The 19,218-nt window shown below is 35.3% G+C and overlaps 1 long non-coding RNA gene across 1 annotated transcript in view; it reads left to right on the forward strand.

The window, feature by feature from the left end:
- The window catches only part of LOC118606530, a 255,284-nt gene extending 241,548 nt beyond the window's left edge, over positions 1-13,736 (forward strand). Inside the window, exons 4-5 of the long non-coding RNA XR_004952492.1 lie at positions 334-426; positions 10,827-13,736. This is a non-coding gene — a long non-coding RNA (uncharacterized LOC118606530). The remainder of the gene's footprint in view (positions 1-333; positions 427-10,826) is intronic.
- The last annotated feature ends 5,482 nt before the right edge of the window (positions 13,737-19,218 follow it).

Below are 19,218 nucleotides of genomic sequence, written 5' to 3' on the forward strand. Positions count from 1 at the left end.
ACGTATATATCTCAGACATATACTATCTTGTACCTTGCTTTATTCAGTTAACAATATATTCTAGAAATCACTTTGTATAAGTTCAGTCAGGTCTTCCTCAATGTTTTTAACCATTACACAGTACTCCATTATGTGGCTATATCATAGTTTATCTACCTTATCTCTTGTGTTTGCGCATTTAGGTTTACAATGCTCAGCAATTACAAATATGCAATGAATAAACTTATGCATATTTTTCCTGTGTTGTCATAGGTATAACTTTAAGGGAAAATTCTACATGTGGGATTGCTGATTTAAACAACAAATATCTGTGTGCTTTTTTTTCTACTCCAGAGCAGTTGTGCAATTCTGCATTCCCACCAGTGATGAGTAAGAGGGCCACTGCCTCTGTGTTGTCAAACTTCTAAAGTTTTGCCAATTTGGTAGGTAAAATATGGTATCTCAATTTAAATTGCATTTATCTTATGAGTAAAGTTAAACATATATGTGGTTATATATATATACAAATATATATATTTATATGTCTGTATATAAACACTCTTTTTCTCCTTTTTAGAATTTTTTTAGAATCTCGCTTTCTAGAATTCTATTCCATATTAGGAATAATAGCTCTTTACCTGTACTATATTTTGCAAATATCATCTCCAAATTTGCATTTGTCCTTGATTTTGCTTATGGTATTTTTCTGCCATATTGTTTTTTAATGTAGTCCAAATTGTCAATTGTTTATTTTATGACACCTGGATTTTGAGTCATAGAAAATTTTCCCTATACTCAAGGCATGAAGAGGTTTACCTGGGTTTTCTTTTAGGTTTTTTTTTTTTAATGGTTTCATTTTATTTTAACATTTTAGATCACTGATCTATTTGCAGTTTATTTTTGTGTATGTGAGGTATGGTATATTTTTCCAACTGGCTATCCAGTTATTCCAAATCTTTTACTAAAAAAATCTATCTATTCCTCCCATGGTTTAAGATGCACCTTCATCACGTACTAAATTTCCACATGCCATGTATTTCTGGATTTTCTATTCTGTTGTATGGTTCTAAGTAAGCATTTGTGTGCTAATATCACACTGTTTGAATTCTAGAGACTTCTGCTTAGTCGGTGTATAGTGCTGACTACAGCATCAAAACCCAGTGTCATGATCAGGGAGGGGGCCTGGAGTCCCCAGCCCAAGCACAACTCTCACTTGCATGAGCAGGGGCTAGCCTGCTGTGCCACTCGCTCAGCCCCTCCCATCCTCCTCACCCCACCCCATCAGTCAGTGGGATGGTACCACTGAGGTTCCTGTAACCAACTTGGGGGGATCTAAACACAGGCTTTTATGGGGAAGGGATCAAAAGAGAAACAGCCTCCTGGGCTGAGGGGGTGGGGGGTCCTGAAATGGGACTGTCCTCTGCATTGTCTCTGAGGTGCCTGATGGAGGCTTTGGTGGAGAGAGAGATACACAGAGAGAGAGTGACAGAGAGACAGACAGACAGAGAGACAGACAGACAGAGACAGACAGAGACAGAGATAGACAGAGATAGAGAGAGACTAAAACTGAAACTGACTGATTTCTGTTTACATTTCTAATGGAATAGTCCCTTCTTCATTTTTCTTATTTTTGTCACCTCATCTCATCTCAGATTTTTCTTCATTAAGCCTTTCCTGAACTCCAGAAAAGTTTCCATAGCAAGTTCGGAATCAACTTGTCAGTTCCAGGATAAAAAAGGATTACTAGTTTTATGGGGGTTTTATTACATTTATAAATTAATTTATGGAGAACTTATATCTTTATGATTTTATTCATCTTAAGAACAAGGAATATTTTTCTATTTTGTGTTACAAAGAAGGGCTTGCACATATCTTATTAAGTTTATTCTTGTATATTTTTTTCTTTTGTGTCTATGCATAATTTTTTATCTTGTTCCTTCCAAATTTTAACATTAATCTCTGTGGGGGACACAACATAAAATGGCATTACAAAAACTCTACCAGGAAGTATAACTGATAATACATCCAGGGGATTTTTACTTGATAGGGCTATGAATAATGCTGAGGATTCTTGCTTTGTGACAATAATAAATATTAATAGGTATTTAAAATGCAGCTTCATTTTTCCCACTTGCATCAGCATAAATGCTCTAAGCAATAAAAAGATAAATTTAACATTTCTTAGAAAGGGAGAACTCTAAATGTTCAAATATTTTCAAAATGAGCATGTAATTAAAAGGAAACATAAAAGGATCAGGAAAGACAATCATTGTAAATAAGTATACAGAATTCAGACACAGCGCTTTGCTGTCTAGTGAATGTACATTTTAGACAAAATATTCATTTGGTTCCTGTGACTCTATATCAATCCAGATTTTTTTGAAGTTTCTCTAAACTAATCTTCTCTACCATTGATTTAATCACCTCTGTCAGTTTTTGCCAACATCTTCTCTATTAAAAGCTTCTCTTTTGGAGGGTTCGCCCACTCTCATAACTTCATTTCCTATCCAGATAAAATACAATCCCTATTATTAGACTTTACCCAAGAAATAATTTCTTCCTCTGAACTCTGACTGTATGGCTGGTATCAGTGGAGCTTACTAATTTCAAGTGACTTGCTTCACAGTTATATTAAACTTACCTTGTCTAAAACGAATTTTACTATCTTTTCTGAAATTCCGTTTTTCTTTGGCAACACCATTCTCCCAGTTTTTTATTCCACTGTTCCTTGGTCATTTACAGTCAATCAGTCAACAAATTTTGTGATTCTCCCCTCATATTATTGCTTCTGTTACTTCAGCTTCCTCCTTAGGTCCAGTCTGGTCCAGCAATACTCAAAGTCCCATCTATGGAGCCCACAGTCCCTTGTAATCTACTGAATATTCTGTAAGATGTTTTGCATTTTTAGAGGCAAAAGCTATGAAATTATTTTTTCATCTATATTTTGTGATATTTAAATGTAAAATTAATTCATTAATTTTAATATTTTAAAAAAACTACATTATGTCTTTTAATAACCTTTGTCCGCCTACATGAGCTGAAGGACATGTCAATTTGGTTTGGCTAATGTTCAGGTAGGGGGGTGCATTTTAGCTGACACTTTTTTATACCATTAGTTTGTTATTTTTTACATTTATTAAATTGTGTTTTTGAAAGTACTGTGCTGATCCAGGCTCTGGTCATCTCTTGCCTGGAGCTCTGCGTCCTGCCGTCTTTTTAACTTCCCATCTCTCATTCCAATACTCTCTTGCATGAGGCACCAACTCTGTTTCTTAGAAACATTCTGTGCTCCCCAATGTTTTCAACACTGTTTCACCCTAAAAGTCTTTAGCAATCTGGGGGGCACCTGCTTAACCATTAGCCGATTTCTTTTCCACAAGATGAATCATCTCCCTCCTGTCCTTTCCAACTGTGTAGGACACAACATTAATGTTTTTGTTGATTCGTTCTTAGTCTTAATATCCCACTTAAATTTACTCCCAACTAAAGCTTAGTTTTTCTTTCAAAGGCTTTCTTCAAATCCTTCGGTAAGCCTTTCCTAACCACTCTGGGTAGTACTGTCTTATCCTAACAGCTTGTCCTAGTTGTTCTTAATCAAAGATACTCATTAGAATCTTCTCTTTTACTCTTTGATTGTGAAAAGTACAAATACCTGGGCCCCCTGCCTAGAGATTGTGATTCCTTAGGTCTGAGGTATATAATCTGGGAACGTTGTTTTTTAAAGCCCCACCAAGGCTCAGAACCAGCTACATGTAAATTTGCAGGATCCCATACAAAATAAAAATATAGGGCTCCTTGTTCAAAAAACAGAAAATGCCACTAAAACTACCAAAATATAATGCTTATTCATTTTTTCCTATGGTCTCTCTAAAATTGTCTTGGTACTTTCTACTTGCAATTAATTATTTAATGTTGTTATTTAAAAAGTACAAAATTTTAAGTTCTTAGAATGAATTTTATTGTTCATCTTTACACTATACAATTCCAGTTTTTAAGGCATTAAATATTAGAGAATTTAACACATATTTGGATTCACTGAAATTACAGAATTCATACTCTATAGATCACATACACATATGTATTTTTTTCTTCTCAAAACAGTGGAAAACTGCACAAACTGAACTGGTTTTATTTCAATTCTTGAAATGTATACATTCTACCAACACTCTCTACTTTCCGTTAATTGAAGAGTGAAGAAAGATTGAAGTTAAGGACTTATGAGTGGCTTTATATTTCTCTTTCCTTTTATATTATTATTATTATTATTATTATTAGAACAAGTGGTTGATGAATTCAGGGAAGTAACACAAGTAAGAAAGGAAATGAAGTGATTCCTTGGTCATCATTGCCTTCTTTTTGCATTTAAAGCAAGTTTGGGAATGAACAGAAAGCGTGGCCTCTTAGGACTGTCAGCAAACCCCTGCCCTCCTGCACCCACTCAGTATTATTTTAAGGGCAAATAGAAATTTATAATAGGAAGATTGATTCTTCAATGAAAATAAAGAAAAAGACTTCTTCCCTCTTTACTTTAGAAAACTTATAATTTTAAGTTCTTTCACTGCTTCTTTAAAATGTATGTATGTCTTCTAAAAGCTAAGATTTTTTTAGCTTTATGGCCTAGGGAATGTCTTTCTCAAAATCTGAGAACCAACCATCTCTTTGAAATGTAAATAATCAAGAAATACAGACTCCCTATCTCCCAGTTTCTGTGGGAGGGTATGAGCCTAACTACCAGCTCCTCTCTCCAAAACTACCTTTTGTGGTAAAGATAAGAGAAGTTATTTTCCTTTGGATAAAGCCAATTAGCCAACACAGATGGTCATCCCAAATTCCAGGTGGATTTAGAATGAACTACATATGACAAATGGTGCTGTCAAGGCCTGCTGTTTGAGGACTAGTTATTGTTTATCTTGAGAACTTAACAATGAGTCGTCTCTGCTTGGCTATAAAAAAAGGTAAGATTTTTTTCTGCCTTTGTGATCTCTTTAGCGGATTGCTTATGGTACGGATTACATTCTGGTGGAATGCTTATTCAATAAAAAAGTGTTTATTTCCTCTTCTGCCTTTGTAGAGAGATTTTCTAGGTTGAGAGGAGATTTTGTTTAAATATATCTCCATAATAATATTCACTTCAAATCTCACAGAATTCCCGTGAACTCCTGACCTATTGGTGATTCTGTTATAGACCCCTGATTAACAATCACCAGCTTACTGCAAAAGCTGCCAGACCACTGGCCCTCAGCTCTGATAGAATGCTTTAAGCAACGAAGATGCCAACAATTTTCTGCATGCTCATTACTTTTTAAATTATATTCCATTAAATATAAAGTTCCATTACCAACAATTTCTTAGAAAATAACAAAATTATTTCACTGTATTTTATTATATCTACCTTTACTCTGGCGATATGGACTATTGGCTGAGTCTTGGAAACATTTTATTTACAAATAATTTCCCAAGTAAATAACATCATCCTTTATCTGGTTCAGATTTCACAGAACCAGAAATAAGTGACTGTAACTTCTGGACAACATCGAATCAGAAATAATTGGTATTATGCCCAAGTATTTTATTTTTTAGTGGGAATATGGAGCCAATCTCAGACTTTCATGCTAATATTTGTATATATAATATAAGCATATAGGAAATTTAAGTAGTAGAAAGAATAAGACTATGACCGAGAGAGAAAACAAAAGAGAAAAAGTTTAAAGGAACTGTATTATAGAATCTATTATCTTAGGGCAAAAGATCTTCTTCAACATCCATCAGTCCCACGTGGGATTTCAAAAAGTGATAATGTCAGATCTCCTAGGAAATGTTAAAATAGCCATGTTATTCTCTAGTGTTCAAGGTGTGGAATTACATAATCCATTCCCAAAGACTTTTGTGTTTCATTTTTAGAAAGTTCGAGGTTTAAACATTTTAGTTTCCCATTTCTCTATGGTCATATGTGTGTGTATGAGGTCATTTTTATTGTATTTGCTAAAATTAAATTTTACCTGTATTTCAAAATCCAGCTCCACCAAAAGAAGTAAGATATCCTTTATAAATAACCATTATAATTCTAATATTTAGGTCAAAATACCCAAGTTATATCATTGAATTTATGGGGAAAATTGTAAAATTATCAAGTTAATTCTCAGTAATCTGTGCTTAATATAAAGACCTAAAAAATATTAATGTATGAGAACTACAAAATGAATGAGTTTTTGGTTCCTTGCAGACTTGATGGTTTTTCCTATTAGTCTTCACTTTCTGCACTTTCTACACATTTCTTTGTTCTCCTCTTACCTAAAATTCTACTTTCCTTCTTCCATAAATGTGTCCTATTGAGTTGTCTAAAATCTACCTCACTCCATTACACTCCATTTTCTAAGAAAATCCATTTTTCTAAAGGGAGTGAAATCCTATTCTCATCAATCGGAAGGCTACTTTGACTGTTGAGGCTGCTATTGGCTCTCATTTCAGTCATCTTACTGGTGGACTCATTTCATTTGAAGATAAAACTAGCACAATATGGACACATTTGACATCTGAGACACTGCAGCCCAGAGCTCTGCCCTGTTGGCCTTCTCAGTTTAACTGCAAAGACCCTAAGAGCTCCAGCAAGGTTATCAGCTTTTTATATTTAGTAGCAGAATGTGAATATTTAAGTGATGGACTCCATAAATTCAAGGGAAGGCAGCCCATGTACCACATAACACCTGTAAGGTCTGGGCTCTTGCTTAAATTATCTTTTCTTCTCTAAATGTTAGTGGTTATAGGCCTGATCATAAAAGTGTTAACACTTCTTACAGAACAACAGTTAGGCCAGTATTCCTTCACTTTATTTTAAGCTATAAGCAAAAAAAGCAATTGCAGGAAAATAAAATGTCACAGTATAAATGCAGGCTATAAGCTTTTCAGTTTTTTTCTCTGGCACCTGGATAGTACCTAGCACATAGTGGGTACTCAATAAACAAATATTTGTTGAATGGATGAATTATTGAATCTCCATTTTCTTCTCTAAGCTATCCCACAGTCTGTATGTATTTGCCACTTTTTTATTGTTTTTCCTTTAATTGATTCATTTATTTTTGTGGACACTGCGCTTGTGTTTTCTTGTGCCTTTGGTCAACAGTCATTTCTAAGACTCCACTGATCCTCCTAGTAGTATGACACCGCCCCGCCCCCCACGCCGATTCTCTGATTTTCCTTCTATTATCTATTTTTACTCTAGGGACAGCAAATTCCTTAATACGATTTAGTTCTTATTTAACAGTTTGCTAGTTCTTTAATGATTTTATGCAAGGTAAAATTTTCTCTGCAATATGATGTTAAGCTTCTTGAGAGCAAGGGAAAATGCCAGAGACCTCTTTGTTGTACTTGTAGGTCACATCAAAATATTAGTCCATTAATAAGTGGTTATTATATTCAGAATGTTTGGTTGACTAAGACAGTCAAGTCATCTATTAGCAATTATTTATTTATCAAACATTTACCGAGCCAGACTGTGACATTACTGTGGGCTTTGAATAGGCAGTCCTTTTAAAAAATTTTTCTTTGTCATGACTGTCCTTATAGTCTTCATCTCACAGTATGATGAAAAATAAGGATTATGTGAAAAAGCAGATGACCTGATTCTTGTCTTGGCTCTGCCTTCTTGGCTCAGTGACTTTGGGATGCCAGTTAATATGGTGGTTGTGGTGGACAGAATAAGTACCTCTCAAAGGTATTCACTTCCTAATCTCTAGAATTTGTGATTGTGTTACCTTACAAAGGGACTTCGCATATGCAATCACATTAAGGTTTTAAGATCGAGATTTATTTTTAAGATAAAAGGTTATCCCAATGAGCCCAATGTAATCACAGGGTCCTTAAAAGATGGAAGAAGGAGTTAGAAGAATCAGAGGAGGTATGAGGACAGAAGCTAGAGGTGAGAGAGGAAGGGGGAGAGTATGAAAGGGTTTGGGGGCAAATGGAGATTTGAAGAGCTATGCTGCCGCTTTGAAGATGGAAGAAGGAGTCATGAGCCAAGGAATGCAACTGGCTTTGAAAACCTGGAAAAGGCAAGGAAACAGATTCTCCTTTAGAGCCTCCAGAAGGAACACAGGCCTGCTGGGATCTTGATTTTAGCTCAGCGAAAGCCATCTTGGACTTCTGATCTCCATAAATGCAAGATAATATATTTGTATGGTTTTAAGTTTGTGGTAATTTGTTACAGCAGTGATAGGAAACTAATAAGGTTAATCAGGCCTTTACTGTTTGAAGGTCTGGCTTTGTCTCAGTTCTTCTGTCTCCAAGATGGGAATAATGAAAGCACACTTCTCCTGTGGTTGCTTAGTTATGCTTGAGTGTTAATAAATACTTATTTGCATGAAGTATTTTATATGCTTTCAATCGATTTTAAAATATCAATTATAACCATCATTTTTATATTTCTACCCATTTAATTAGATATACCTGGAAAAATTAGCTAAATTTTAACAAAGCAATACATCCTCAAAGTACTTAATCTATTTTAATGTATGAATAGCTTCTTAAGTAAAAATACAAATCACTGATTTCAGAGTTAAAAGAGATAATAAATTATTGTATTGAAATATTGATTACAATAGTAACAGAAATTTTACCTCTATAGAGTTTGGACAATGTAAAATTTATATGTATATATAAATATGTGTGTGTGTGTGTGTGTGTGTGTGTGTGTGTGTGTGTGTGTATGTATATGTATTATAGTCTATAAAGAGGAGATGAAGCCAAATAAAAAGGATGAGTCAGGCAACTTTGGAAAAACTTACATGTCAAGGGAAATGGTTCAGAATAATTCAGATTGATTGTCTACATAACTTGAATTTGCCAAATTAAGGCCAAGCTCCTCTCTGTTCCACTGTGCTGGGTTTCCTTGTGAAGTGGTGTCAGCAAAACCACCTCGAAGTTTCCTGCAAGGATCAGCAATCTTGGATAGAATATAGCCAGTCCATTCCCTGGACGCTGACATCTTCATTTTATTTATTCTTGTGTATTTATTTAGTAATGATCCATCTGTGCTTCCCCATCTATTTACACAAAGCAGAAAGGTTAGAAGAGAACAAAATAGAGGTACAATATGGTCGAATATCAATGTCTCCTTATAATATAAGTCATGATAATGCTACTCGAATCATAGATACACTGGTTAACTGTTTTAAGACAAGGCAATTCATTACGGTGAATTTTTATATTGAATTCTAAATGGAAACACTTATGAATTTAATTTCTTTTCTGTTTGTTAAAGAGGTTGTCGATTTCACTTTGACTTGAGAAACATTTTACAATAAACATTCACTCATCAACTTTCCTTTTCATTCATTAGGTGTGAAGCATTGTGCAAGAGAGTGAGAAGGGTTTCTAAAACCGGATACTTCTCAAAGTGAAAAAAATAAAAAAGCTAATTCAGTTGGGAACTGCCCATATTTCATTTGAATTTATAGCACCCACTTGACTGAGTGGCTTTGGAAAACTCTGTCATTTGACATGCTTGGTTATAATTTTTAATCAGTATAATACATTCCCTTTCCCTTCCAAAGGCCCATTGTGTCCTCTGTATAGTGATGTTCAATTTTGAAGAACTAGAAAAATTAGAAATAACAGAGAACCACTAAATAATAAGAAACGTCATCACAAAGGAATTTTCACATTTTGCTGTGGCTTTAATATGTGCCAATTTAGCCAATTGCCAACCACATTATAAATGACACACATAAAGCTAAATTGTGGTTGAACCACTAGTGTAACTGAATTTTGTTTGTTCATTTCATTCAAACAATTCTTCTCTCCTTTCTGTTTTCTTCTCTCCTTTCTTTTTTCTTTTCTCTTCTTTCTCTTATTGCCGAATTTCTTTCTACTGATTCTGTCACATCTATCCGTCTTCCTTTCCAGAGTATGGTAAATATTGTTTATGTAAGCAAAGTATCTCAGAGAAAACTGTTCTTTGAAGAGTAGGAGTAGAATCCAGTTGTTATCTGGATTACTAAGACCATATCCTTTTGTGGGAAATCAGGCCATTTATTTTTTTTATCATATACCCAGGTTTAATCTATATTATCTTCATAGCATTATTTTTTTAATTTAAATATATTGGTAGCAACATATATATTAAATCTTTTCCAAAAATATCATAAAATTGGGTCAGTTGGTTATTTAATTATAGCCTATCTCTTTTTATACATGGTATCTGGGTCAGTGTATCAAACTCTCAACAAGACAATACAAATTTAAAAATCAAAAATTTGATTAGGAAAATGACACTGTCAGGATGGCAGGTAAATATGAAGTTATGCAGGCTATAAGAACTTATATGATTAAAAAACCTGGACCATAGAATGGGATCTACACTATCAATTAGATGTAAATGTCTTATTGTCAATCCATTTTTAAATTGTATATTTGTTTGTCCAGAGAACCAAGTAGTTTCTTCACCCCTAATTCTAAAGCAAATTATTTATGCGATAATAATAATTTTTCCTCTCTCTCTCTCTCTCTCTCTCTCACACACACACACACACACACACACACACACACACACACACACGTGTGCACACACACCAGAAAACTATTGGGCATTGGTGTTTATGGTGTTGATGGCTTCAGAATCTTTTTCTAAAACCACTGAGGAATACCGATGTCAGATAAGTAGTTGTGGTGACCTTGAGCAGAGAACACCACCTGTTGGGACTTGGGAGGAAGCACAGTTGGGAGAGTATCCCACAGGCCTGAGAATATAAGACAGAGAGAGACATTTTGTAAGGCCACAGGTCTAATGGTGCTGCTGGCTTATGTGGTCCATTTTAGTATACGAAATTCTGATATGTTTCCCCCTCGGGGAGATTAACACTGCCAAATCTCCAAAGAGCCTAGTTCCCTGAAAGCGCTGTCTTCAGATGCAACAGCATCCGCCATGAATTGTATTTACTTCACCTTGAATTTTCAAGATCATTGATACCTGATGTAGTCAGAAGTGAGTGACAAGAATGGAGGAGTTTTCTCAAATCTTCATATCTGAAAAACTGATATTTGGACAAGAAAAAGAAAACAGTGAGTTCATACTATCTTTAAATATTTAAGACAGTCACATTGAAGACTTTTCTATATCATTTAGGAGGCCAGGAGGGGAGCAGAACTAGAACGAATAAATGGAAATGAGCAGAACTAGAATGAATAAATGGAAATAAGCAGATATTTTAACAGCTAGAAGAAAGAATCCTCTAGAAATTAGTTGTTTAAAAATCAAGTGAATTACTTTGAGAACTACATAAGCACCCTGTCACTGGGCATAAATGATCAAATGCTGAATAAAGATTAATGAAAGACAGAGGTTTGGACAAGGTGACCTCTAAGGCCTTTTCTGGGTCCCTCAATAGCTTGATGAAAAAAATAGTGATTTCTCCTTGCTTTTCTCTCTAGTCCATGCTCTTGCTCTCATCCTCCCTCTGCATCTCCTTTGCTCTGTTTATCTACCTTCTTCATATAGCTTATGTATATAAACTATGGGGACTCAGGAAGACATGGGAGTGTTTGATCTCTCATCCCTCTCTCTATTCCTAAGCATTGCTATCAATGATTGATGTTTTCTTCAAACGAATAAAGTGTACTAAGCAAACACAGCTTCAAGTCCTCTTTCTTCTCCCTTCCACCAACTCACCACCCCAAGCCACTTTACAAAAATGAATTATAGAATCACCACATCACGCACATATATTTTTACCAACAGTAGCTTCCAAAACTTGGAGTAATGATTAGTCATTTTAAGATAAAGACAAATCATGTCTGAGTACAGCATCTCTATGTTTAACAAAGTCATGATTCTTGTCAATGAAGGAAATCATGATGAATATTTTGTGGTCCAAAGAATCTGTATTAAAGAAAGAAATTACACAGGAATCCCAGTGATGGATTACTGTTGGGAACACTTTCCCTTCTTTCTCCTCAGGAAGACAGAAAACATATTCTGACCTACGATTCCCACACTGATGTTCCTTCCAGACAAGATACTCAGTGACTCTGTAACCCCAAGCCTGATGAAGGCCTGAAGCATAGGAGCTCTAAGAATACAAGCCTTCCCTTAGCTGGATCTATTTCTGCTTTTCCCAGACACACTCAGCCTGATGTTGTAGAAAGTAATTTTATTCCCAGATAGTATTATTGTATTTCCTTAATAAAAATAAGTAGAATGAGTGATGATTAGGAATATTGAAAAATATAGCTTTTTATTTAATTGCTATCATTGGGTATTTATTGCCCTAATACTTCTCAAACCAAGCCCTATCATCTTCATAGATAATTTGCAACCAAGTAAGGTTTGGAAATGCTTTGCCTTCCATGCATTCATGAAGAATCAAAATGCACATTAAAATATTAAAAGCCCCAGAGAAGTCCTGCACAAAAGAAACTTATTTAAATATTTAAACTAATATTTTAATTGAAAAAATGTTTAAACTAATATTTCCTCAACTTATTTGGCATGCAAACCTTTTTAACAAAGACCATTAATAGTGCAGGAATTGAGAAATGCTACAGTTTAACAAATCAAAGGTAGTGCAGCATACATGTAGCCCAGTATTTAATAGAACTTTCTTTCCCTTTCCAAGGCAAAGATAACTAGCTATACACCAAAAAAATTCATGCTCCCCTTCTTTACTGTAGTTTTTCAGGAAAAAAACAACTACAGGAAAACAGACCATATTCTCAGCCACCCTTACATTTACGTAGGCCTATATACAGAGTTCTGGCCAGTGAAATATGGATAAAAATTAAATATAGCACTTATAGGCTTAACTTGTAAAAAAAAAAAAATCTATGACATCCTTTACTACTTCCCCCAGCTCATCGACTGGTTATATTTTCTTGTGTAGAATAGCACTGAAAGCCACATGTTGAAGACAGCAGACCTTCAGCTTGAGCTCCCGAATCATTTGTGGAGCAGAGCCCTCCCTTCTGTCTTCTACCCTCCACCACACACACATGTCAGTTGGACTTTATCTGAGAAATAAAAATAGTACCTTATCCCAAATGTATGTGTTTCATGCAGGTCGCTGAGTTTATCGCTGCTTGTATAGGAAGATTTTTATCCTTACTAAACAGAAGGCCACACACAGTTGGCACGTCTATAGTTATTAATTCATTTATTTTATAATTCAACAGACATTTATTCATGCACAAAGTGCCAGGTTTGGGGATATAAAGATGAATAATATAGAGTCTCCATCTAAAAGCAGATGAATATTTACGCAAATAAAGTAAAAAAAATTTGGAAATTTCTCAGGTCGTTATATTAATAGAATGAAAAAGAAAAGCCATATGATCATTTCATTAGATGTTTGTTTGCTTGACCGAATTCAACACCCATTCAAGATAAAAAAAAATGTTCAGCAAACTAGGAATAGTAGGTACTTTCCTCAAACGGGTAAAAATATCTATAAAAAAGCAAACAAATTACAGCTAATTTCAAACTTAAATGTTGAAAAACTGTTTCCTCCTTGAGATCAGAAACAATGCAAGGGTACCCACTTTTAGCATTTCTATAAAGCATAGTTCCTAAACACTGAAAACTAGAAAACACTGAGAGAAATCAGAAGAGACCTAAGAAAATAGAAAGATACCCCATGTTCATGTGTTCAAAGACTTAATTTACAATTATAATCAAATTGTGTATAGATTTACTGTAATTGAGTCAAAATCCCAGCAGCTTATTTTTGTAAAAATAGACAAACTGATTATAAAAGTCATATGGAAATACAAAGGACCAGAAAAAATAAAGCAGTTTTTAAAAAGATAAATAAAGCTGTTTATGGCCCTGCCACCCTGAACGTGCCCAATCTTCTCTAATCTCGGAAGCTAAGCAGGGCCAGGCCTGGTTACTACTTGGATGGGAGACCACCGAGGAATACCAGGTGCAGTAAGTGTAAAAACAAACAAACAAACAAAGATAAATAAAGTTGGAAGACTTACCCTACCAGATTTAAGAACCTGTTATAAATCTACAATAATAAAGACATTTTTGTATTGGTGAAAATGTAGAGAGATAGATCAGTAGAAAAGGTACAGAAATAGACTTACATATGTATGGCCATGGATGTTTGACAAAGCTACTAAGGCAATTTAATAGACAAATGTCCATTCAACAAATTGTGTACATTATCTGGGAAAAAAATAAACATCAATCTTTACCTTATTCAATGCACAAAAATTAAATCAAAATATATTATAGACTTAAATGTAAAACCTAAAACTATAAAACTTACAGAAGAAAACATTGGAGAAAATCTTTGTGACCTTAGAGTAAGCAAGGTTTTCTTAGGTCGAATTCAAAAATCATAAACCATAAATTTAAAAAAAAGATAAATTGGACTTCAAAATAAAAATATTTTTGCTCTTCATAAGACAAAAATGAAAAGACTGGAAAAAAATGTTTGCAACACAGATATCAGATAAGAAACTTGCTGTATGTATTGAAAGAACGTTAACAACCCCAAGATAAGGAAACAACCTAGTAAGAAAATGGGTCAAAAGATTTGAATAGATTTCACAAAAGAAGATATATGGATGGTCGATAAGCATATGAAAAGATGTTTAATATTATTAGACATCAATGACATGCAAATACAATGAGATACCACTACACATCATTAGAATGGCTAAAATTAACAACAACAAAAAAATCTGACATTACCAAGGGTTGACAACAATGTGTAGCATCTACAGCTCTGCAACACTGCTGGTGGCAGTGTTTTAGAAATGAACTTTTATCAACTTCTAATCCTTGGTAATTACCCAACGGAAACTAAAGCATATGTTCACACAAAGACATATACACAAATATTTGTAGCAGCTATATTTGTAATTATCCCACACTGGAAGTAACTCTAATGTCTATCAACAGGTGAGTGAGCAAACTAATTCTGTTTTATCTACATAACAGAATATTGCTAAATAATGGAAAGAACTGTTGAGATATCTAACAATATGGATGAATCTCAAAATCACGTTGAGTGAAAGAAGGCAAGCAGAGAGAAAAGAGCAAACACTCTAGAATTCCACTTAAATACAATTCTAAAAAATGAAAAATAATTTATAGTGACAGAAAGGAGATCTGTGGTTATCTATGGATGGGGATAGAGTAGCAGGAGCCTTATAAAAAGTTGCAAGGAAACTTTCCGAGTGATGAGAATGTTTGGTATCCTGATTCTGGTAAAGATTTCATGCATATATACAAATGTCAAAGTTGATTAAATTGCACACTTTAAATATGTACAGTTTAATGTACATCAATTATGCCATGATAAAGTTGAAAAAATTTTAAATATGAAAACATTTGGCTTGGCAATTTCCTACCTTATTTTGCTTCATGAATTTCAAAATCATTTCGTTGGGGTATGTGGACAACTTCTTGGAATTTGTACACATTGAGACATCTTTTGGGCAAAATAGATTTCGCCTCCTATAGAAATCTTAACTAATATTTTCATTTTGTTGTATCTACCTGGCTGGTGGATGCAAAGGATAAGAATAACAAATTGAGTTGAATATTTGAGCCCAGTATCTCCTATCGCATATTGTTGCCAACATATAGAATATATGAGGTCATCTTAGGAAGACTTTTAACCTTTTGAGGAAATTAAAATTTCAAATTATAAAACATTAAAACGAATTTGCACAGGACACCTGAATTGCCTCAGGAAGTCGGTGTATCTTCCCTACTCCATTTTTCATGGAAGCAATCAGCACAGAGATTTTAAGTGGAGACATTGTGATCAATTTTGTAGTTGGTAAGTCTATTGAAAGTGTCACCTATAATTTGGAGGTTGTTTCTGATAGTGTAGTACAATTAGGCCTTCCTACCATGAGTTTGCCCAAAGCCTAAAAAATGTCTCTATTTTAAAAATACCATGTGGTTCTTTGTTTTTCTACACCCACTTGAATTTTCCACTTATTGTGTATATTGTGGGAAATTTCTTGTTCTTCTCTGCTTTACTCATTTAGAACTATCAGATGCCCAGAGAATCTATTTTCAGCTCTATTTTATGGAACAGTCAAAAGTCTCATATAGTTAAGTATAAATGAAACTAAGTACTCAAAATGTAAGAGTCTAATTTGAAACAGATTCTCCGAGTTCTAAATATGTTTCAAGGTTGGCAGAATACATGATTACATCTCTAAGGATTGTCATTTATATTTCAGCCCATGAACAGATGAGTCAATGTCTTTTTAGGCTGGTAGCTAACAAATTGCTTTAGGTTAAGACATTTTGAATGAGTTCAATTTTATGACAAGCTTACTACTAATACTGATAAGCTGACAATTCCATCTACTACAGAGCTTTCTGTCTTTTCCATATGGAAATTCCAATGACATAGCCATGGAAATGGGAATACAGAATTTAGTGATCAGGATTTGCATGTTAGAGTAAATATTTGGAGCACTACAATAATTGCATCTACCATTCATCAAGCCATTACCTAGGGTTAGGCACTGTGCTGATCATAATATTAACAAAAGCAAGCATTTATAAAGTGTTTGCATGAGACACTATGCTAAACACTGTATGCATTTTCTTTATTAATCCTCACAATTATAAACATGGATGAGTCTCATTTACAGGTGAAGACACCGAGGCATAGAAAAACAATAGTTTTTCAGTCCTGCAGTTAATAAATAGCTGAATCTGGAGGAATTAATTCTTTAGTGTGTCAAGCCACTCGTTTTCTCCTTGGCCTTTGCCTTTTTATTCCTGATAGTTGAACTAACTCCCCTTCTGTCTTAGTCTGTTGGCTGTTACAACAAAATACCACAGACTGGGTAGCTTATTGACAACAGAAATTTATTTCTCAGTCCTGGAGGCTGGAGGTCTGAAGTCATAATTTCAACATGGTTGGGTGAGGGGCCTCTTCCAGGTCACAGACTTCTCATTTTCATATGGTGGCAAGGACCTAGGGCTCTCTCTGGAACCTCTTGCATAAGGCATTAATTCCATTCATGAGGGCTCCACCCTCGTGACTTAAGCACCTCCCAAAGGCCCCACCTACTAATACCATCACCTTTGAGGTTAGGATTTCAACATATGAATTTGGTGGGGTCCCAAGCATTCAGATCGAAGCACCTCTCATCCTTCCTCGCTCTGACAGCTATTGTCTTTCAGGCCACAGAAATTGAAGTGTGAAGAATAGTACTTGAGATGTAACAAGTGCCATGAAAATAGATATGATCCAATTCTTTAAGCTTCAGATAGAATTCGTCTAAATTTCACCAAAAAGTTCCTCTTAATTTGTTTTCTGAAGATCCTGGGAATGAGAATATATTACCTATTGATGCATAACAAATTTTTCCAAAACTTAGTGGTAACAAAATAATTATTGGTTATTTCTCATGGTTTCTTTGAGTCAGTAAGGATATCGTAGAGATGGCCTGCCTATGCTTCACGATGTGTGGGCTCTCAGCTAGAAAGCTTGAAGGCTGAAGGGATCACCAAAACTAGTTTGCCAACAGTTTTAGGAGTTGACACCGTCTCGGTGCTTAGCTGGGGATATTGGTCAGAACATACACGCATGGCCGTTCCATGGCACACATAATGGAAAGGCCATGTGTGTATATTCACACCTCACATATTGGTGGTGTGGTTCCCAGGGCAGACATCCCGAGAGAGAGCAGGTGTCAGGTGCAAGCCAAATCACCTATTTTGATCTAGCCTCAGAAGTCATGCAGCATCATTTCCACCCCATTCTGTGGTTGAGGCACTTATAAAGATCCATCGAGTTCAAGGAAAAGGAACATAGACTCTTTCTTGATGAAGATGTACCAATGTTACCTTGTACAAAGAGTATGAGGGATGAGAAGTATACATTGGTATGGCCTTCTTTGCAAGGTAAAGTTTGCTAAAGGAAGCAATAGTGAGAAATTTAAAAATTTTCCAAGTCACTGATGACCCTTAACTCCTGCTTTTGCTGAGTTAGTTCCATTAATGAATTGACTAGCTGTTTTGTATGTTTTCTCCCTATTCTATACAGCACTTGAAATCCAGCCTCCTTCCATGATTTACACACAAAGAAATACATTCCCTACCAAACACACACAAACAAAAACACTCATTAAAGTCTTTTCTGTGTAGTGGACTTGACTGAGGCTTGAAGCAATGGATAGGATTTACACTTTAGCCAAACAAATAACTGAAGATAGAATGTTTGAAACCAATAATTTGAAAAGTTCTATAGTCTCTTTCTTACTTTTGAGGGCTTTTCTTTCTCCTTGTTTCCATCTGTTTTCTTATCTGCCTCTTCCCTCTCAAGAATAAAAACTTGAAGTACCTTCCTTTTCCTTATAAAAATTATTTTGTTTTAGCTCCTCTACATCTTCATACCCCGTACTCAGCACACAGACTTTCTTTGTCTGTACAAAGATCCAGTCACATATTCTTCCAAACAACAGGCCACCTAATCTAGGCTTCACCCTGTTTCCCTCCTTCACCTTTTTCTGCAAGGGCAAAGAGAAGTGAAGAGACTCAGTTCTTCAGTTGTATAAATGATTCCCTATTCCCACCCCATCTTCTCCATGGAAAAGGCAGAAGTTGCTGCATTCAGTTGTGGTTTTAAATAACACTCTCCTCCTCTGCATTGCATTGGTGTGCATTGAATTGCAGCCAGCACTATCCACTTAAGTTTTCCATCTCTGATTTCCAAAACATTCAGGGACAGCTCGGCCTCAGACCTTATGAATATGCCTAAGAAGAGAGCTCCTGAGGCAAAAATCACCATGCAATCAAAAGAGCCTCCAATTCCCCATTCATATCCAGACCAGAGAGGTAAACCCCACTTTTGTCCTTTCTCCTTTAGCTCAGTTCTGGGTCTATTTGGGTTCCATTTCCAATGCCTATCCTTAAATCCTATGAATTTTAAGAAATATTTATTTCCTCAGGAGAGACCTTTATGGAAACATCTAAATATGATAGAGATACTCTCTGAATAGTTTCTAAATAGCCAGATGCTGGAAGAATATTGCTTCCCACATGGCAGCCATGGTACAAATTTTAACTATTTTCTCCACAGTCATGTACTCACTACTCCCATGACCCTTGTCTTAGCAAGTCCGCCCAGACCCACTCCTCTCCACTCTGGCCCTGCTGAGAGGGATTGTACCATGTGATCCTACATACCTGTCTACAGGCGAATGGATCATGGTGGATGACTGGCGCAAACTAATTCAATAAAATAGTTTTCCTAGGACAATGGG

The sequence above is a fragment of the Rousettus aegyptiacus genome, unplaced genomic scaffold (genome assembly GCF_014176215.1).
Source record: "Rousettus aegyptiacus isolate mRouAeg1 unplaced genomic scaffold, mRouAeg1.p scaffold_m13_p_8, whole genome shotgun sequence".
In the NCBI taxonomy this organism is placed as follows: domain Eukaryota; kingdom Metazoa; phylum Chordata; class Mammalia; order Chiroptera; family Pteropodidae; genus Rousettus; species Rousettus aegyptiacus.